Source organism: Pleurodeles waltl, chromosome 12 (assembly GCF_031143425.1).
Source record: "Pleurodeles waltl isolate 20211129_DDA chromosome 12, aPleWal1.hap1.20221129, whole genome shotgun sequence".
NCBI classification, from domain to species: domain Eukaryota; kingdom Metazoa; phylum Chordata; class Amphibia; order Caudata; family Salamandridae; genus Pleurodeles; species Pleurodeles waltl.
The window spans coordinates 117,187,207-117,205,523 of NC_090451.1; the positions used below are offsets into that span (position 1 = coordinate 117,187,207).

General features: G+C 43.7%; 4 non-coding genes across 4 annotated transcripts; all 4 read left to right on the forward strand.

Annotated features, from left to right (window-relative positions):
- Positions 1-3,681: 3,681 nt before the first annotated feature.
- TRNAI-AAU (transfer RNA isoleucine (anticodon AAU)) lies at positions 3,682-3,755 on the forward strand. The gene has a single exon. It is a non-coding gene; the product is annotated as a tRNA-Ile (tRNA).
- A 3,589-nt stretch (positions 3,756-7,344) lies between these two features.
- Positions 7,345-7,418, forward strand: TRNAI-AAU (transfer RNA isoleucine (anticodon AAU)). The gene has a single exon. It is a non-coding gene; the product is annotated as a tRNA-Ile (tRNA).
- A 3,581-nt stretch (positions 7,419-10,999) lies between these two features.
- Positions 11,000-11,073, forward strand: TRNAI-AAU (transfer RNA isoleucine (anticodon AAU)). Its single transcript has one exon. It is a non-coding gene; the product is annotated as a tRNA-Ile (tRNA).
- Positions 11,074-14,658: 3,585 nt separating this feature from the next.
- On the forward strand, positions 14,659-14,732 carry TRNAK-UUU (transfer RNA lysine (anticodon UUU)). The gene has a single exon. It is a non-coding gene; the product is annotated as a tRNA-Lys (tRNA).
- The last annotated feature ends 3,585 nt before the right edge of the window (positions 14,733-18,317 follow it).

The window sequence follows — 18,317 nt, forward strand, 5'->3', positions numbered from 1 at the left end:
CAAGCCCTTGCCAAAGGACTGATGGGAAGGTGGGCAGGATGTAATGTTTGTGACAAAGACAAGATGGACTAAGGGTAATGCAGAGTTCAAAACATTGGTACTCAAATGCAAAACAGAAAAATTATTAAGTCATAATGCTTGACAAATGTATGCTCTGAGGACCAAGTAGCCACCCTAGGAATTTCCTAGATTATTACTCACTGGAATTCAACCCAGGAGGTGGCCATTCCTCTCGTAGACCATCCCTGAACTGGAAGATATTCTAAAAAGCCTTGCAAAGCCAGAAAAATTGACAACTTAATCCACCTACTCAGAGTCATAAAAGTCACCTTCTTGTCTTTTCCAGGCTGTCCAAAAGTCACAAACAAGGAGTCGGTTTTCCTGAACTGCAGAAGCCTGGTGACATAAATGAAAAGAGCTCTTTAAACATCAAGTGTACTAAGCAAATGTTCCTCCGGAGAGGAAGGAGAGGGAATGAAAGAAGGAAGAAATATTTCCTAAGATCTATCAAAAATAGACTTAACCTTTGCAGCAAAGGTAAGGCTAGGCCTTAAAGTTACCCCATCTTCCAAAGTATCAAATGAAGAGAGGACAGCATTTTAAGGCTCCCAGCTCCCCAATTGTTCTCAGCAAGGTGATAGGAAATAGGAAAATAACTTTATAGGAAACAATCTTTATGTCTACAGTATCCAGATCCTCAAAGAGATAAAATTGCAAAGCCTATAAAAGAGTAGGAAGATTCTGAGTTGGAGAAAAGGGATTTTTCAACTGGTCTTACAATTGACAAAAGATCAGAACAGTCTAGACACCAAAGATTGTAACATCTTCGAAGGTACAGAAAAGTCCCTAAAAACCTTTATCGCAAAGCAATGAGCTTTCAGAGTGGAAAGAGATTCAAGTGAAACCCATTCAGAAGAAAATGCAAAATAGCAGACAAACTACAGGTAGGTGCCAAAAGATCATGAGCAGAACATCACGTCTCAAAAGACTTCCAGTTCTTTGAGTAAGACTTCGAAGTAGAAGGCCTGCTGGAGTGCTGAATTAACTCCACTAAGGAAGAGGAAAGACCCTTTGCTAGCAGTCCAGACTTCTCAACCTCCAAAGCGATAGAGTGAGTTGGAGCAAGAAGGTCAGGGACGACGTTCTGAGAGAGACACACTTGAGCAGTACCCAATGAGGTAGAAGAGCCAGGGTTCAGAAGAGGAAACCATGACATCTCTGGCCAATAAGGGCCCACAAGAATAAAGTTCCCTCCCCCCTGCTGAGACTTGAAGAGAACCATCTGGATCACTAAAAAGTGGGGGAATGTATAAAGGAGACTTCTCAGCCACTTTATCACCAATACGTCCACTACCTAGGCTCCTTGTTCCGGAAGCCTGGATCAGAATCGACAAAGATGAGCATTGTCCTTGTTTGAAAAGAGATCCAGAAAGGGTTTCACAAACTCTCGGCATATCTCTCAAAACAACGACCTGGATAACGTCAACTCCAGCAAATTTGGAAACCTCCAGCTGTCTGCCATCACATTGTCGGTGCCCTTGATGTGTACTGCCGACGTGTGCAACAGGTTGATCTCTGCCCAATAACCCAATTGTTCTGCTATTGCATTGAGGGATTGTGAATGCATGCTTCACTGTTGGTTAATGTAAAAGACAGCTACCTTATTCTCTGTCTTTACTAGCACATTTTTTTGAGACAGATGATGATGGGAAAACTTCAAAGCCTTGAAGATTACCATCAACTCCATCTATTTCCATGACCTCCGACTCTCTAGGAAAGACCACTTGAATCGACAGGATCAGTCCAACACAGTAGCTCTCCAGCCAGGTTTGCTGGCATCTGTTGCGAGGAATTCAGGAGCATCCAGGTGTATTAGTGTCCACTTAGACCAGTGGTCTTCAAACTCTTTAATGCCGCATCCACCCAATGGAGAAAAAAACATTGGTGCCTCCCCTCTGAATTGTCCACAATTCTTCTATTAAATTGACAATGTTTAAATATGTCTAGACCTATCTAAACATTGCAGTTAAGTTCTGTTACTGTTTTAAAAATGCAATCAAATACATGACCCCAAATATACTATTCTGGTCAGGCCTGCCCTACTAACCAATTGCAGCGTCATGCTCTGCTGAGTAAACTGATCTCACGACAGTGAGGAATGCACAGGCCGGGTGGTGCCCGGCGCACGAAAGCGCGCCTTCTTGTGTTGTACGTCTCTTCGCGCAAATGCAAACTCAGATTTCCTGCACTGTGGTCGGCAGGAGAGACATGGGAAGGCGCAGTAGGGAAGGCTTGAGCAACGAACCTTTGGCTATGTTTTGTTGTTACTTTGTTGACATGAGCTCAAGTAATTTGAAGCAGAAGGAACGGCCAGACCTAAAAAAAACTCTCTTACCTCCAACGCCGAATAACCACTATAATTATAATATCTCAAAAGCAGCTGGCCTTGTAAACTTAGGCCCATATTTATACTTTTTGACGCTAAACTGCGCTAACGCAGTTTAGCGTCAAAAAGTTTTGCGCCGTCTAACGCCATTCTGAAGCGCCATGCGGGCGCCGTATTTATGGAATGGCGTTAGACGGCGCAATCAGACCGGCGCTGCCTGGTTTGCGTGGGAAAAAACCACGTAGACCAGACAGCGCCGGCGTAGGGGGAAAATGGCGCATGGGCGTCTTAAAATGGGGCAAGTCAGGTTACGTCGAAAAAATCGTCTTAACCCGACTTGCGCCATTTATTTTCGACGCCCATCCCCCATCAACATGACTCCTATCATTGTAAAGATAGGAGTCATGCCCCCTTGCCCAATGGCCATGCCCAGGGGACTTCTGTCCCCTGGGCATGGTCATTGGGCATAGTGGCATGTAGGGGGGCACAAATAAGGCCCCCCTATGCCACCAAAAAAAAATATAAAAAATAAAAAATTATACTTACCTGAACTTACCTGAATGTCCCTGGGGTGGGTCCCTCCATCCTTGGGGGTCCTCCTGGGGTGGGCAAGGGTGGCAGGGGGGGTCCCTGGGGGCATGGGAGGGCACCTGTGGGCTCATTTTGATCCCACAGGCCCCTTAACGCCTGCCCTGAGCAGGCGTTAAAAAGTGGCGCAAATGCGCCGTTTTTAGCCACGCCAACTCCCGGGCGTCTCTTTTGCCCGGGAGTATAAATACCACGTAAAGGCCTGGGAGTCATTTTTTAGACGGGAACGCCTCCCTTGCATATCATTAACGCAAGGAAGGGGTTCACGCTAAAAAATGACGCACATTCCGGGAACTTTGGCGCTATTCGCCTCTAACGCCATAGTATAAATATGGCGTTAGTTGGCGTTAGTTTTGCGTCGAAATTGTGTCAAAAAAAACGACGCAATTTCGGCGCAAACGGAGTATAAATATGGCCCTTAATGACCAAGCAAAGGATGCATTTTGGGTTTTGTTGTAAAAGAATAAAAATACTATCCATCCTTTCCTTTTTTTCCGGCAACAAGCGATGTTACAAAGATATCACAGCACACAGTGAGATTGAGTGAAAGAAGAGTCACTGAGGCTGGCGTGCAGCACTCCCCACAGCTCTTGTTATTGTAATCCAGACAGGGGGCGGAAGGAGAAAAGTATGAAGGAATTGCGATAGTAAGACCACCTCTTCTATCTATCTGCATTTCATGGAAAAAGGATATCGGTAGTACTCATGGCCGGTTAGCTCAGTTGGTTAGAGCGTGGTGCTAATAACGCCAAGGTCGGGGGTTCGATCCCCATACGGGCCAGGTTGCATTTTTTCTCTCAACTAAACTCTATTTTTCTCATTTAATCAAGCTCTTATAAATCCATACACTCTGTTGCTCCAGTATACGTTCACTTTCCATTAGTCCTTCTTTTGCCACTGCTGACCAAAACTCAAGCCGGCAGCGCCAGTAGAACAACACAAGTGCAAGGGATTGCCTCTCCAAGATGGAGACACTGCCTCAGACTATGTCTCGTGAGAGGTGGAGGGAGACCAAGAGCTGATTATTAGATGCGTGGGGATAAGAGGAACATAACTCAGGTGAACAGATTCTGGATAGTGATGCTATAGCTAGGATCGGCAACGTTACAGGGGAAAGGATAGGAAAATAATTAGGTGACAGAAGTATAGAAGTGGTTTCAAGGGGGTGTGTCTCTTAAGAGGGCCGAAAGATGCACTGAAGGCGAAGGTGAAGTGAAAGAAGAAAGAAAGATCAAAGGAAGTCGACAGTGATTGAGAGAAAACTCACAAAGGCAAATTGAGCAAAAGACAAGGCCTGGGGAGTTAGACTACTTCAATGCAAATTTACGCCGCAGATGAGCATGATAACTGACCCTTGTACAGTGGTGCTGAAACAATTTTCAGTGTGGGGGTGCTGCCATCAAAGGGCTTCTGAAAATCCAGGAATCATACAAAGAACAAGTCCTGCGGAATGAGCCACGCACATTCAGAAAGAATAGTGATGCATTGGTTACTTATTGGTAATCTTCATTAGCCTTAGTCCATTGCGTCCTTGTGACAGTCATTACAAAGTAAGGTGATGTCACCTTCCAACAGGAAGAAAGAACAGGAGGATCCTTAAATGCTAGCCCCATGCACCCAACCTGGGTGCCAAGCCCTTGCCAAAGGACTGATGGGAAGGTGGGCAGGATGTAATGTTTGTGACAAAGACAAGATGGACTAAGGGTAATGCAGAGTTCAAAACATTGGTACTCAAATGCAAAACAGAAAATTATTAAGCCCTAATGCTTGACAAATGTATGATCTGAGGACCAAGTAGCCACCCTAGGAATTTCCTAGATTGTTACTCACTGGAATTCAACCCAGGAGGTGGCCATTCCTCTCGTAGACCATCCCTGAACTGGAAGATATTCTAAAAAGCCTTGCAAAGCCAGAAAAATTGACAACTTAATCCACCTACTCAGAGTCATAAAAGTCACCTTCTTGTCTTTTCCAGGCTGTCCAAAAGTCACAAACAAGGAGTCAGTTTTCCTGAACTGCAGAGGCCTGGTGACATAAATGAAAAGAGCTCTTTAAACATCAAGTGTATTTAGAAAATGTTCCTCCGGAGAGGAAGGAGAGGGAATGAAAGAAGGAAGAATTATTTCCTAAGATCTATCAAAAATAGACTTAACCTTTGCAGCAAAGGTAAGGCTAGGCCTTAAAGTTACCCCATCTTCCAAAGTATCAAATGAAGAGAGGACAGCATTTTAAGGCTCCGAGCTCACCAATTGTTCTCAGCAAGGTGATAGGAAATAGGAAAATAACTTTATAGGAAACAATCTTTATGTCTACAGTATCCAGATCCTCAAAGAGATAAAATTGCAAAGCCTATAAAAGAGTAGGAAGATTCTGAGTTGGAGAAAAGGATTTTTCAACTGGTCTTACAATTGACAAAAGATCAGAACAGTCTAGACACCAAAGACTGTAACATCGACGAAGGTAAAGAAAAGTCCCTAAAAACCTTTATCGCAAAGCAATGAGCTTTCAGAGTGGAAAGAGATTCAAGTGAAACCCATTCAGATGAAAATGCAAAATAGCAGACAAACTACAGGTAGGTGCCAAAAGATCATGAGCAGAACATCACGTCTCAAAAGACTTCCAGTTCTTTGAGTAAGACTTCGAAGTAGAAGGCCTGCTGGAGTGCTGAATTAACTCCACTAAGGAAGAGGAAAGACCCTTTGCTAGCAGTCCAGACTTCTCAACCTCCAAAGCGATAGAGTGAGTTGGAGCAAGAAGGTCAGGGACGACGTTCTGAGAGAGACACACTTGAGCAGTACCCAAGGAGGTAGAAGAGCCAGGGGTTCAGAAGAGGAAACCATGACATCTCTGGCCAATAAGGGCCCACAAGAATAAAGTTCCCTCCCCCCTGCTGAGACTTGAAGAGAACCATCTGGATCAATAAAAAGTGGGGGAATGTATAAAGGAGACTTCTCAGCCACTTTATCACCAATACGTCCACTACCTAGGCTCCTTGTTCCGGAAGCCTGGATCAGAATCGACAAAGATGAGCATTGCCCTTGTTTGAAAAGAGATCCAGAAAGGGTTTCACAAACTCTCGGCATATCTCTCAAAACAACGACCTGGATAACGTCAACTCCAGCAAATTTGGAAACCTCCAGCTGTCTGCCATCACATTGTCGGTGCCCTTGATGTGTACTGCCGACGTGTGCAACAGGTTGATCTCTGCCCAATAACCCAATTGTTCTGCTATTGCATTGAGGGATTTTGAATGCATGCTTCACTGTTGGTTAATGTAAAAGACAGCTACCTTATTCTCTGTCTTTACTAGCACATTTTTTTGAGACAGATGATGATGGGAAAACTTCAAAGCCTTGAAGATTACCATCAACTCCATCTATTTCCATGACCTCCGACTCTCTAGGAAAGACCACTTGAATCGACAGGATCAGTCCAACACAGTAGCTCTCCAGCCAGGTTTGCTGGCATCTGTTGCGAGGAATTCAGGAGCATCCAGGTGTATTAGTGTCCACTTAGACCAGTGGTCTTCAAACTCTTTAGTGCCGCATCCACCCAATGGGAAAAAAAACATTGGTGCCTCCCCTCTGAATTGTCCACAATTCTTCTATTAAATTGACACTGTTTAAATATGTCTAGACCTATTTAAACATTGCAGTTAAGTTCTGTTACTGTTTTAAAAATGCAATCAAATACATGACCCCAAATATACTATTCTGGTCAGGCCTGCCCTACTAACCAATTGCAGCGTCATGCTCTGCTGAGTAAACTGATCTCACGACCGTGAGGAATGCACAGGCCGGGTGGTGCCCGGCGCACGAAAGCGCGCCTTCTTGTGTTGTACGTCTCTTCGCGCAAATGCAAACTCAGATTTCCTGCACTGTGGTTGGCAGGAGAGACATGGGAAGGCGCAGTAGGGAAGGCTTGAGCAACGAACCGTTGGCTATGTTTTGTTGTTACTTTGTTGACATGAGCTCAAGTAATTTGAAGCAGAAGAAACGGCCAGACCTAAAAAAAATCTCTTACCTCCAACGCCGAATAACCACTATAATTATAATATCTCAAAAGCAGCTGGCCTTGTAAACTTAATGAGCAAGCAAGCCGATGCATTTTGGGTTTTGTTGTAAAAGAATAAAAATACTATCCATCCTTTCCTTTTTTTCCGGCAACAAGCGATGTTACAAAGATATCACAGCACAAAGTGAGATTGAGTGAAAGAAGAGGCACTGAGGCTGGCGTGCAGCACTCCACAGCTCTTGTTATTGTAATCCAGACAGGGGGCGGAAGGAGAAAAGTTTGAAGGAATTGCGATAGTAAGACCAACTCTTCTATCTATCTGCATTTCATGGAAAAAGGATATCTGTAGTACTCATGGCCGGTTAGCTCAGTTGGTTAGAGCGTGGTGCTAATAACGCCAAGGTCGCGGGTTCGATCCCCGTACGGGCCAGGTTGCATTTTTTCTCTCAACTAAACTCTTTTTTTCTCATTTAATCAAGCTCTTATAAATCCATACACTCTGTTGCTCCAGTATACGTTCACTTTCCATTAGTCCTTCTTTTGCCACTGCTGACCAAAGCTCAAGCCGGCAGCGCCAGTAGAACAACATAAGTACAAGGGATTGTCTCTCCAAGATGGAGACACTGCCTCAGACTATGTCTCGTGAGAGGTGGAGGGAGACCAAGAGCTGATTATTAGATGCGTGGGGATAAGAGGAATTAACAGGTGAACAGATTCTGGATAGTGATGCTATAGCTAGGATCGGCAACGTTACAGGGGAAAGGATAGGAAAATAATTAGGTGACAGAAGTATAGAAGTGGCTACAAGGGGTTGTGTCTCTTAAGAGGGCCGAAAGATACACTGAAGGCGAAGGTGAAGTGAAAGAAGAAAGAAAGATCAAAGGAAGTCGACAGTGATTGAGAGAAAACTCACAAAGGCAAATTGAGCAAAAGACAAGGCCTGGGGAGTTAGACTACTTCAATGCAAATTTACGCCGCAGATGAGCATGACAACTGACCCTTGTACAGTGGTGCTGAAACAATTTTCAGTGTGGGGGTGCTGCCATCAAAGGGCTTCTGAAAACCCAGGAATCATACAAAGAACAAGTCCTGCGGAATGAGCCACGCACATTCAGAAAGAATAGTGATACATTAGTTACTTATTGGTAATCTTCATTAGAATTAGTCCATTGCGTCCTTGTGACAGTCATTACAAAGTAAGGTGATGTCACCTTCCAACAGGAAGAAAGAACAGGAGGATCCTTAAATGCTAGCCCCATGCACCCAGCCTGGGTGCCAAGCCCTTGCCAAAGGACTGATGGGAAGGTGGGCAGGATGTAATGTTTGTGACAAAGACAAGATGGACTAAGGGTAATGCAGAGTTCAAAACATTGGTACTCAAATGCAAAACAGAAAAATTATTAAGCCCTAATGCTTGACAAATGTATGATCTGAGGACCAAGTAGCCACCCTAGGAATTTCCTTGATTGTTACTCACTGGAATTCAACCCAGGAGGTGGCGATTCCTCTCGTAGACCATCCCTGAACTGGAAGATATTCTAAAAAGCCTTGCAAAGCCAGAAAAATTGACAACTTAATCCACCTACTCAGAGTCATAAAAGTCACCTTCTTGTCTTTTCCAGGCTGTCCAAAAGTCACAAACAAGGAGTCGGTTTTCCTGAACTGCAGAGGCCTGGTGACATAAATGAAAAGAGCTCTTTAAACATCAAGTGTATTCAGAAAATGTTCCTCCGGAGAGGAAGGAGAGGGAATGAAAGAAGGAAGAATTATTTCCTAAGATCTATCAAAAATAGACTTAACCTTTGCAGCAAAGGTAAGGCTAGGCCTTAAACCATCTTCCAAAGTATCAAATGAAGAGAGGACAGCATTTTCAGGCTCCCAGCTCCCCAATTGTTCTCAGCAAGGTGATAGGAAATAGGAAAATAACTTTATAGGAAACAATCTTTATGTCTACAGTATCCAGATCCACAAAGAGATAAAATTGCAAAGCCTATAAAAGAGTAGGAAGATTCTGAGTTGGAGAAAAGGATTTTTCAACTGGTCTTACAATTGACAAAAGATCAGAACAGTCTAGACACCAAAGACTGTAACATCGACGAAGGTAAAGAAAAGTCCCTAAAAACCTTTATCGCAAAGCAATGAGCTTTCAGAGTGGAAAGAGATTCAAGTGAAACCCATTCAGATGAAAATGCAAAATAGCAGACAAACTACAGGTAGGTGCCAAAAGATCATGAGCAGAACATCACGTCTCAAAAGACTTCCAGTTCTTTGAGTAAGACTTCGAAGTAGAAGGCCTGCTGGAGTGCTGAATTAACTCCACTAAGGAAGAGGAAAGACCCTTTGCTAGCAGTCCAGACTTCTCAACCTCCAAAGCGATAGAGTGAGTTGGAGCAAGAAGGTCAGGGACGACGTTCTGAGAGAGACACACTTGAGCAGTACCCAAGGAGGTAGAAGAGCCAGGGGTTCAGAAGAGGAAACCATGACATCTCTGGCCAATAAGGGCCCACAAGAATAAAGTTCCCTCCCCCCTGCTGAGACTTGAAGAGAACCATCTGGATCAATAAAAAGTGGGGGAATGTATAAAGGAGACTTCTCAGCCACTTTATCACCAATACGTCCACTACCTAGGCTCCTTGTTCCGGAAGCCTGGATCAGAATCGACAAAGATGAGCATTGTCCTTGTTTGAAAAGAGATCCAGAAAGGGTTTCACAAACTCTCGCCATATCTCTCAAAACAACGACCTGGATAACGTCAACTCCAGCAAATTTGGAAACCTCCAGCTGTCTGCCATCACATTGTCGGTGCCCTTGATGTGTACTGCCGACGTGTGCAACAGGTTGATCTCTGCCCAATAACCCAATTGTTCTGCTATTGCATTGAGGGATTTTGAATGCATGCTTCACTGTTGGTTAATGTAAAAGACAGCTACCTTATTCTCTGTCTTTACTAGCACATTTTTTTGAGACAGATGATGATGGGAAAACTTCAAAGCCTTGAAGATTACCATCAACTCCATCTATTTCCATGACCTCCGACTCTCTAGGAAAGACCACTTGAATCGACAGGATCAGTCCAACACAGTAGCTCTCCAGCCAGGTTTGCTGGCATCTGTTGCGAGGAATTCAGGAGCATCCAGGTGTATTAGTGTCCACTTAGACCAGTGGTCTTCAAACTCTTTAATGCCGCATCCACCCAATGGGAAAAAAAACATTGGTGTCTCCCCTCTGAATTGTCCACAATTCTTCTATTAAATTGACACTGTTTAAATATGTCTAGACCTATTTAAACATTGCAGTTAAGTTCTGTTACTGTTTTAAACATGCAATCAAATACATGACCCCCAATTTACTATTCTGGTCAGGCCTGCCCTACTAACCAATTGCAGCGTCATGCTCTGCTGAGTAAACTGATCTCACGACCGTGAGGAATGCACAGGCCGGGTGGTGCCCGGAGCACGAAAGCGCGCCTTCTTGTGTTGTACGTCTCTTCGCGCAAATGCAAACTCAGATTTCCTGCACTGTGGTTGGCAGGAGAGACATGGGAAGGCGCAGTAGGGAAGGCTTGAGCAACGAACCGTTGGCTATGTTTTGTTGTTACTTTGTTGACATGAGCTCAAGTAATTTGAAGCAGAAGGAACGGCCAGACCTAAAAAAAATCTCTTACCTCCAACGCCGAATAACCACTATAATTATAATATCTCAAAAGCAGCTGGCCTTGTAAACTTAATGAGCAAGCAAGCCGATGCATTTTGGGTTTTGTTGTAAAAGAATAAAAATACTATCCATCCTTTCCTTTTTTTCCAGCAACAAGCGATGTTACAAAGATATCACAGCACACAGTGAGATTGAGTGAAAGAAGAGGCACTGAGGCTGGCGTGCAGCACTCCACAGCTCTTGTTATTGTAATCCAGACATGGGGCGGAAGGAGAAAAGTTTGAAGGAATTGCGATAGTAAGACCAACTCTTCTATCTATCTGCATTTCATGGAAAAAGGATATCTGTAGTACTCATGGCCGGTTAGCTCAGTTGGTTAGAGCGTGGTGCTAATAACGCCAAGGTCGCGGGTTCGATCCCCGTACGTGCCAGGTTGCATTTTTTCTCTCAACTAAACTCTTTTTTTCTCATTTAATCAAGCTCTTATAAATCCATACACTCTGTTGCTCCAGTATACGTTCACTTTCCATTAGTCCTTCTTTTGCCACTGCTGACCAAAGCTCAAGCCGACAGCGCCAGTAGAACAACACAAGTACAAGGGATTGTCTCTCCAAGATGGAGACACTGCCTCAGACTATGTCTCGTGAGAGGTGGAGGGAGACCAAGAGCTGATTATTAGATGCGTGGGGATAAGAGGAACATAACTCAGGTGAACAGATTCTGGATAGTGATGCTATAGCTAGGATCGGCAACGTTACAGGGGAAAGGATAGGAAAATAATTAGGTGACAGAAGTATAGAAGTGGCTACAAGGGGTTGTGTCTCTTAAGAGGGCCGAAAGATACACTGAAGGCGAAGGTGAAGTGAAAGAAGAAAGAAAGATCAAAGGAAGTCGACAGTGATTGAGAGAAAACTCACAAAGGCAAATTGAGCAAAAGACAAGGCCTGGGGAGTTAGACTACTTCAATGCAAATTTACGCCGCAGATGAGCATGACAACTGACCCTTGTACAGTGGTGCTGAAACAATTTTCAGTGTGGGGGTGCTGCCATCAAAGGGCTTCTGAAAACCCAGGAATCATACAAAGAACAAGTCCTGCGGAATGAGCCACGCACATTCAGAAAGAATAGTGATGCATTGGTTACTTATTGGTAATCTTCATTAGAATTAGTCCATTGCGTCCTTGTGACAGTCATTACAAAGTAAGGTGATGTCACCTTCCAACAGGAAGAAAGAACAGGAGGATCCTTAAATGCTAGCCCCATGCACCCAACCTGGGTGCCAAGCCCTTGCCAAAGGACTGATGGGAAGGTGGGCAGGATGTAATGTTTGTGACAAAGACAAGATGGACTAAGGGTAATGCAGAGTTCAAAACATTGGTACTCAAATGCAAAACAGAAAAATTATTAAGCCCTAATGCTTGACAAATGTATGATCTGAGGACCAAGTAGCCACCCTAGGAATTTCCTTGATTGTTACTCACTGGAATTCAACCCAGGAGGTGGCCATTCCTCTCGTAGACCATCCCTGAACTGGAAGATATTCTAAAAAGCCTTGCAAAGCCAGAAAAATTGACAACTTAATCCACCTACTCAGAGTCATAAAAGTCACCTTCTTGTCTTTTCCAGGCTGTCCAAAAGTCACAAACAAGGAGTCGGTTTTCCTGAACTGCAGAGGCCTGGTGACATAAATGAAAAGAGCTCTTTAAACATCAAGTGTATTCAGAAAATGTTCCTCCGGAGAGGAAGGAGAGGGAATGAAAGAAGGAAGAATTATTTCCTAAGATCTATCAAAAATAGACTTAACCTTTGCAGCAAATGTAAGGCTAGGCCTTAAACCATCTTCCAAAGTATCAAATGAAGAGAGGACAGCATTTTCAGGCTCCCAGCTCACCAATTGTTCTCAGCAAGGTGATAGGAAATAGGAAAATAACTTTATAGGAAACAATCTTTATGTCTACAGTATCCAGATCCACAAAGAGATAAAATTGCAAAGCCTATAAAAGAGTAGGAAGATTCTAAGTTGGAGAAAAGGATTTTTCAACTGGTCTTACAATTGACAAAAGATCAGAACAGTCTAGACACCAAAGACTGTAACATCGACGAAGGTAAAGAAAAGTCCCTAAAAACCTTTATCGCAAAGCAATGAGCTTTCAGAGTGGAAAGAGATTCAAGTGAAACCCATTCAGATGAAAATGCAAAATAGCAGACAAACTACAGGTAGGTGCCAAAAGATCATGAGCAGAACATCACGTCTCAAAAGACTTCCAGTTCTTTGAGTAAGACTTCGAAGTAGAAGGCCTGCTGGAGTGCTGAATTAACTCCACTAAGGAAGAGGAAAGACCCTTTGCTAGCAGTCCAGACTTCTCAACCTCCAAAGCGATAGAGTGAGTTGGAGCAAGAAGGTCAGGGACGACGTTCTGAGAGAGACACACTTGAGCAGTACCCAAGGAGGAAGAAGAGCCAGGGGTTCAGAAGAGGAAACCATGACATCTCTGGCCAATAAGGGCCCACAAGAATAAAGTTCCCTCCCCCCTGCTGAGACTTGAAGAGAACCATCTGGATCAATAAAAAGTGGGGGAATGTATAAAGGAGACTTCTCAGCCACTTTATCACCAATACGTCCACTACCTAGGCTCCTTGTTCCGGAAGCCTGGATCAGAATCGACAAAGATGAGCATTGTCCTTGTTTGAAAAGAGATCCAGAAAGGGTTTCACAAACTCTCGGCATATCTCTCAAAACAACGACCTGGATAACGTCAACTCCAGCAAATTTGGAAACCTCCAGCTGTCTGCCATCACATTGTCGGTGCCCTTGATGTGTACTGCCGACGTGTGCAACAGGTTGATCTCTGCCCAATAACCCAATTGTTCTGCTATTGCATTGAGGGATTTTGAATGCATGCTTCACTGTTGGTTAATGTAAAAGACAGCTACCTTATTCTCTGTCTTTACTAGCACATTTTTTTGAGACAGATGATGATGGGAAAACTTCAAAGCCTTGAAGATTACCATCAACTCCATCTATTTCCATGACCTCCGACTCTCTAGGAAAGACCACTTGAATCGACAGGATCAGTCCAACACAGTAGCTCTCCAGCCAGGTTTGCTGGCATCTGTTGCGAGGAATTCAGGAGCATCCAGGTGTATTAGTGTCCACTTAGACCAGTGGTCTTCAAACTCTTTAATGCCGCATCCACCCAATGGGAAAAAAAACATTGGTGTCTCCCCTCTGAATTGTCCACAATTCTTCTATTAAATTGACACTGTTTAAATATGTCTAGACCTATTTAAACATTGCAGTTAAGTTCTGTTACTGTTTTAAAAATGCAATCAAATACATGACCCCAAATATACTATTCTGGTCAGGCCTGCCCTACTAACCAATTGCAGCGTCATGCTCTGCTGAGTAAACTGATCTCACGACAGTGAGGAATGTACAGGCCGGGTGGTGCCCGGCGCACAAAAGCGCGCCTTCTTGTGTTGTACGTCTCTTCGCGCAAATGCAAACTCAGATTTCCTGCACTGTGGTCGGCAGGAGAGACATGGGAAGGCGCAGTAGGAAAGGCTTGAGCAACGAACCGTTGGCTATGTTTTGTTGTTACTTTGTTGACATGAGCTCAAGTAATTTGAAGCAGAAGGAACGGCCAGACCTAAAAAAAACTCTCTTACCTCCAACACCGAATAACCACTATAATTATAATATCTCAAAAGCAGCTGGCCTTGTAAAGTTAATGAGCAAGCAAGCCGATGCATTTTGGGTTTTGTTGTAAAAGAATAAAAATACTATCCATCCTTTCCTTTTTTTCCGGCAACAAGCGATGTTACAAAGATATCACAGCACACAGTGAGATTGAGTGAAAGAAGAGGCACTGAGGCTGGCGCGCAGCACTCCACAGCTCTTGTTATTGTAATCCAGACAGGGGGCGGAAGGAGAAAAGTATGAAGGAATTGCGATAGTAAGACCAACTCTTCTATCTATCTGCATTTCATGGAAAAAGGATATCTGTAGTACTCATGGCCGGTTAGCTCAGTTGGTTAAAGCGTGGTGCTTTTAACGCCAAGGTCGCGGGTTCGATCCCCGTACGGGCCAGGTTGCATTTTTTCTCTCAACTAAACTCTTTTTTTCTCATTTAATCAAGCTCTTATAAATCCATACACTCTGTTGCTCCAGTATACGTTCACTTTCCATTAGTCCTTCTTTTGCCACTGCTGACCAAAGCTCAAGCCGGCAGCGCCAGTAGAACAACACAAGTACAAGGGATTGTCTCTCCAAGATGGAGACACTGCCTCAGACTATGTCTCGTGAGAGGTGGAGGGAGACCAAGAGCTGATTATTAGATGCGTGGGGATAAGAGGAACATAACTCATGTGAACAGATTCTGGATAGTGATGCTATAGCTAGGATCGGCAACGTTACAGGGGAAAGGATAGGAAAATAATTAGGTGACAGAAGTATAGAAGTGGCTACAAGGGGGTGTGTCTCTCAAGAGGGCCGAAAGATACACTGAAGGCGAAGGTGAAGTGAAAGAAGAAAGAAAGATCAAAGGAAGTCGACAGTGATTGAGAGAAAAATCACAAAGGCAAATTGAGCAAAAGACAAGGCCTGGGGAGTTAGACTACTTCAATGCAAATTTACGCCGCAGATGAGCATGACAACTGACCCTTGTACAGTGGTGCTGAAACAATTTTCAGTGTGGGGGTGCTGCCATCAAAGGGCTTCTAAAAACCCAGGAATCATACAAAGAACAAGTCCTGCGGAATGAGCCACGCACATTCAGAAAGAATAGTGATGCATTGGTTACTTATTGGTAATCTTCATTAGAATTAGTCCATTGCGTCCTTGTGACAGTCATTACAAAGTAAGGTGATGTCACCTTCCAACAGGAAGAAAGAACAGGAGGATCCTTAAATGCTAGCCCCATGCACCCAACCTGGGTGCCAAGCCCTTGCCAAAGGACTGATGGGAAGGTGGGCAGGATGTAATGTTTGTGACAAAGACAAGATGGACTAAGGGTAATGCAGAGTTCAAAACATTGGTACTCAAATGCAAAACAGAAAAATTATTAAGCCCTAATGCTTGACAAATGTATGATCTGAGGACCAAGTAGCCACCCTAGGAATTTCCTTGATTGTTACTCACTGGAATTCAACCCAGGAGGTGGCCATTCCTCTCGTAGACCATCCCTGAACTGGAAGATATTCTAAAAAGCCTTGCAAAGCCAGAAAAATTGACAACTTAATCCACCTACTCAGAGTCATAAAAGTCACCTTCTTGTCTTTTCCAGGCTGTCCAAAAGTCACAAACAAGGAGTCGGTTTTCCTGAACTGCAGAGGCCTGGTGACATAAATGAAAAGAGCTCTTTAAACATCAAGTGTATTCAGAAAATGTTCCTCCGGAGAGGAAGGAGAGGGAATGAAAGAAGGAAGAATTATTTCCTAAGATCTATCAAAAATAGACTTAACCTTTGCAGCAAAGGTAAGGCTAGGCCTTAAACCATCTTCCAAAGTATCAAATGAAGAGAGGACAGCATTTTCAGGCTCCCAGCTCACCAATTGTTCTCAGCAAGGTGATAGGAAATAGGAAAATAACTTTATAGGAAACAATCTTTATGTCTACAGTATCCAGATCCACAAAGAGATAAAATTGCAAAGCCTATAAAAGAGTAGGAAGATTCTGAGTTGGAGAAAAGGATTTTTCAACTGGTCTTACAATTGACAAAAGATCAGAACAGTCTAGACACCAAAGACTGTAACATCGACGAAGGTAAAGAAAAGTCCCTAAAAACCTTTATCGCAAAGCAATGAGCTTTCAGAGTGGAAAGAGATTCAAGTGAAACCCATTCAGATGAAAATGCAAAATAGCAGACAAACTACAGGTAGGTGCCAAAAGATCATGAGCAGAACATCACGTCTCAAAAGACTTCCAGTTCTTTGAGTAAGACTTCGAAGTAGAAGGCCTGCTGGAGTGCTGAATTAACTCCACTAAGGAAGAGGAAAGACCCTTTGCTAGCAGTCCAGACTTCTCAACCTCCAAAGCGATAGAGTGAGTTGGAGCAAGAAGGTCAGGGACGACGTTCTGAGAGAGACACACTTGAGCAGTACCCAAGGAGGTAGAAGAGCCAGGGGTTCAGAAGAGGAAACCATGACATCTCTGGCCAATAAGGGCCCACAAGAATAAAGTTCCCTCCCCCCTGCTGAGACTTGAAGAGAACCATCTGGATCAATAAAAAGTGGGGGAATGTATAAAGGAGACTTCTCAGCCACTTTATCACCAATACGTCCACTACCTAGGCTCCTTGTTCCGGAAGCCTGGATCAGAATCGACAAAGATGAGCATTGTCCTTGTTTGAAAAGAGATCCAGAAAGGGTTTCACAAACTCTCGGCATATCTCTCAAAACAACGACCTGGATAACGTCAACTCCAGCAAATTTGGAAACCTCCAGCTGTCTGCCATCACATTGTCGGTGCCCTTGATGTGTACTGCCGACGTGTGCAACAGGTTGATCTCTGCCCAATAACCCAATTGTTCTGCTATTGCATTGAGGGATTTTGAATGCATGCTTCACTGTTGGTTAATGTAAAAGACAGCTACCTTATTCTCTGTCTTTACTAGCACATTTTTTTGAGACAGATGATGATGGGAAAACTTCAAAGCCTTGAAGATTACCATCAACTCCATCTATTTCCATGACCTCCGACTCTCTAGGAAAGACCACTTGAATCGACAGGATCAGTCCAACACAGTAGCTCTCCAGCCAGGTTTGCTGGCATCTGTTGCGAGGAATTCAGGAGCATCCAGGTGTATTAGTGTCCACTTAGACCAGTGGTCTTCAAACTCTTTAATGCCGCATCCACCCAATGGGAAAAAAAACATTGGTGTCTCCCCTCTGAATTGTCCACAATTCTTCTATTAAATTGACACTGTTTAAATATGTCTAGACCTATTTAAACATTGCAGTTAAGTTCTGTTACTGTTTTAAAAATGCAATCAAATACATGACCCCAAATATACTATTCTGGTCAGGCCTGCCCTACTAACCAATTGCAGCGTCATGCTCTGCTGAGTAAACTGATCTCACGACAGTGAGGAATGCACAGGCCAGGTGGTGCCCGGCGCACAAAAGCGCGCCTTCTTGTGTTGTACGTCTCTTCGCGCAAATGCAAACTCAGATTTCCTGCACTGTGGTCGGCAGGAGAGACATGGGAAGGCGCAGTAGGGAAGGCTTGAGCAACGAACCGTTGGCTATGTTTTGCTGTTACTTTGTTGAAATGAGCTCAAGTAATTTGAAGCAGAAGGAACGGCCAGACCTAAAAAAAACTCTCTTACCTCCAACGCCGAATAACCACTATAATTATAATATCTCAAAAGCAGCTGGCCTTGTAAAGTTAATGAGCAAGCAAGCCGATGCATTTTGGGTTTTGTTGTAAAAGAATAAAAATACTATCCATCCTTTCCTTTTTTTCCGGCAACAAGCGATGTTACAAAGATATCACAGCACACAGTGAGATTGAGTGAAAGAAGAGGCACTGAGGCTGGCGTGCAGCACTCCACAGCTCTTGTTATTGTAATCCAGACAGGGGGCGGAAGGAGAAAAGTATAAAGGAATTGCGATAGTAAGACCAACTCTTCAATCTATCTGCATTTCATGGAAAAAGGATAGCTGTAGTACTCAT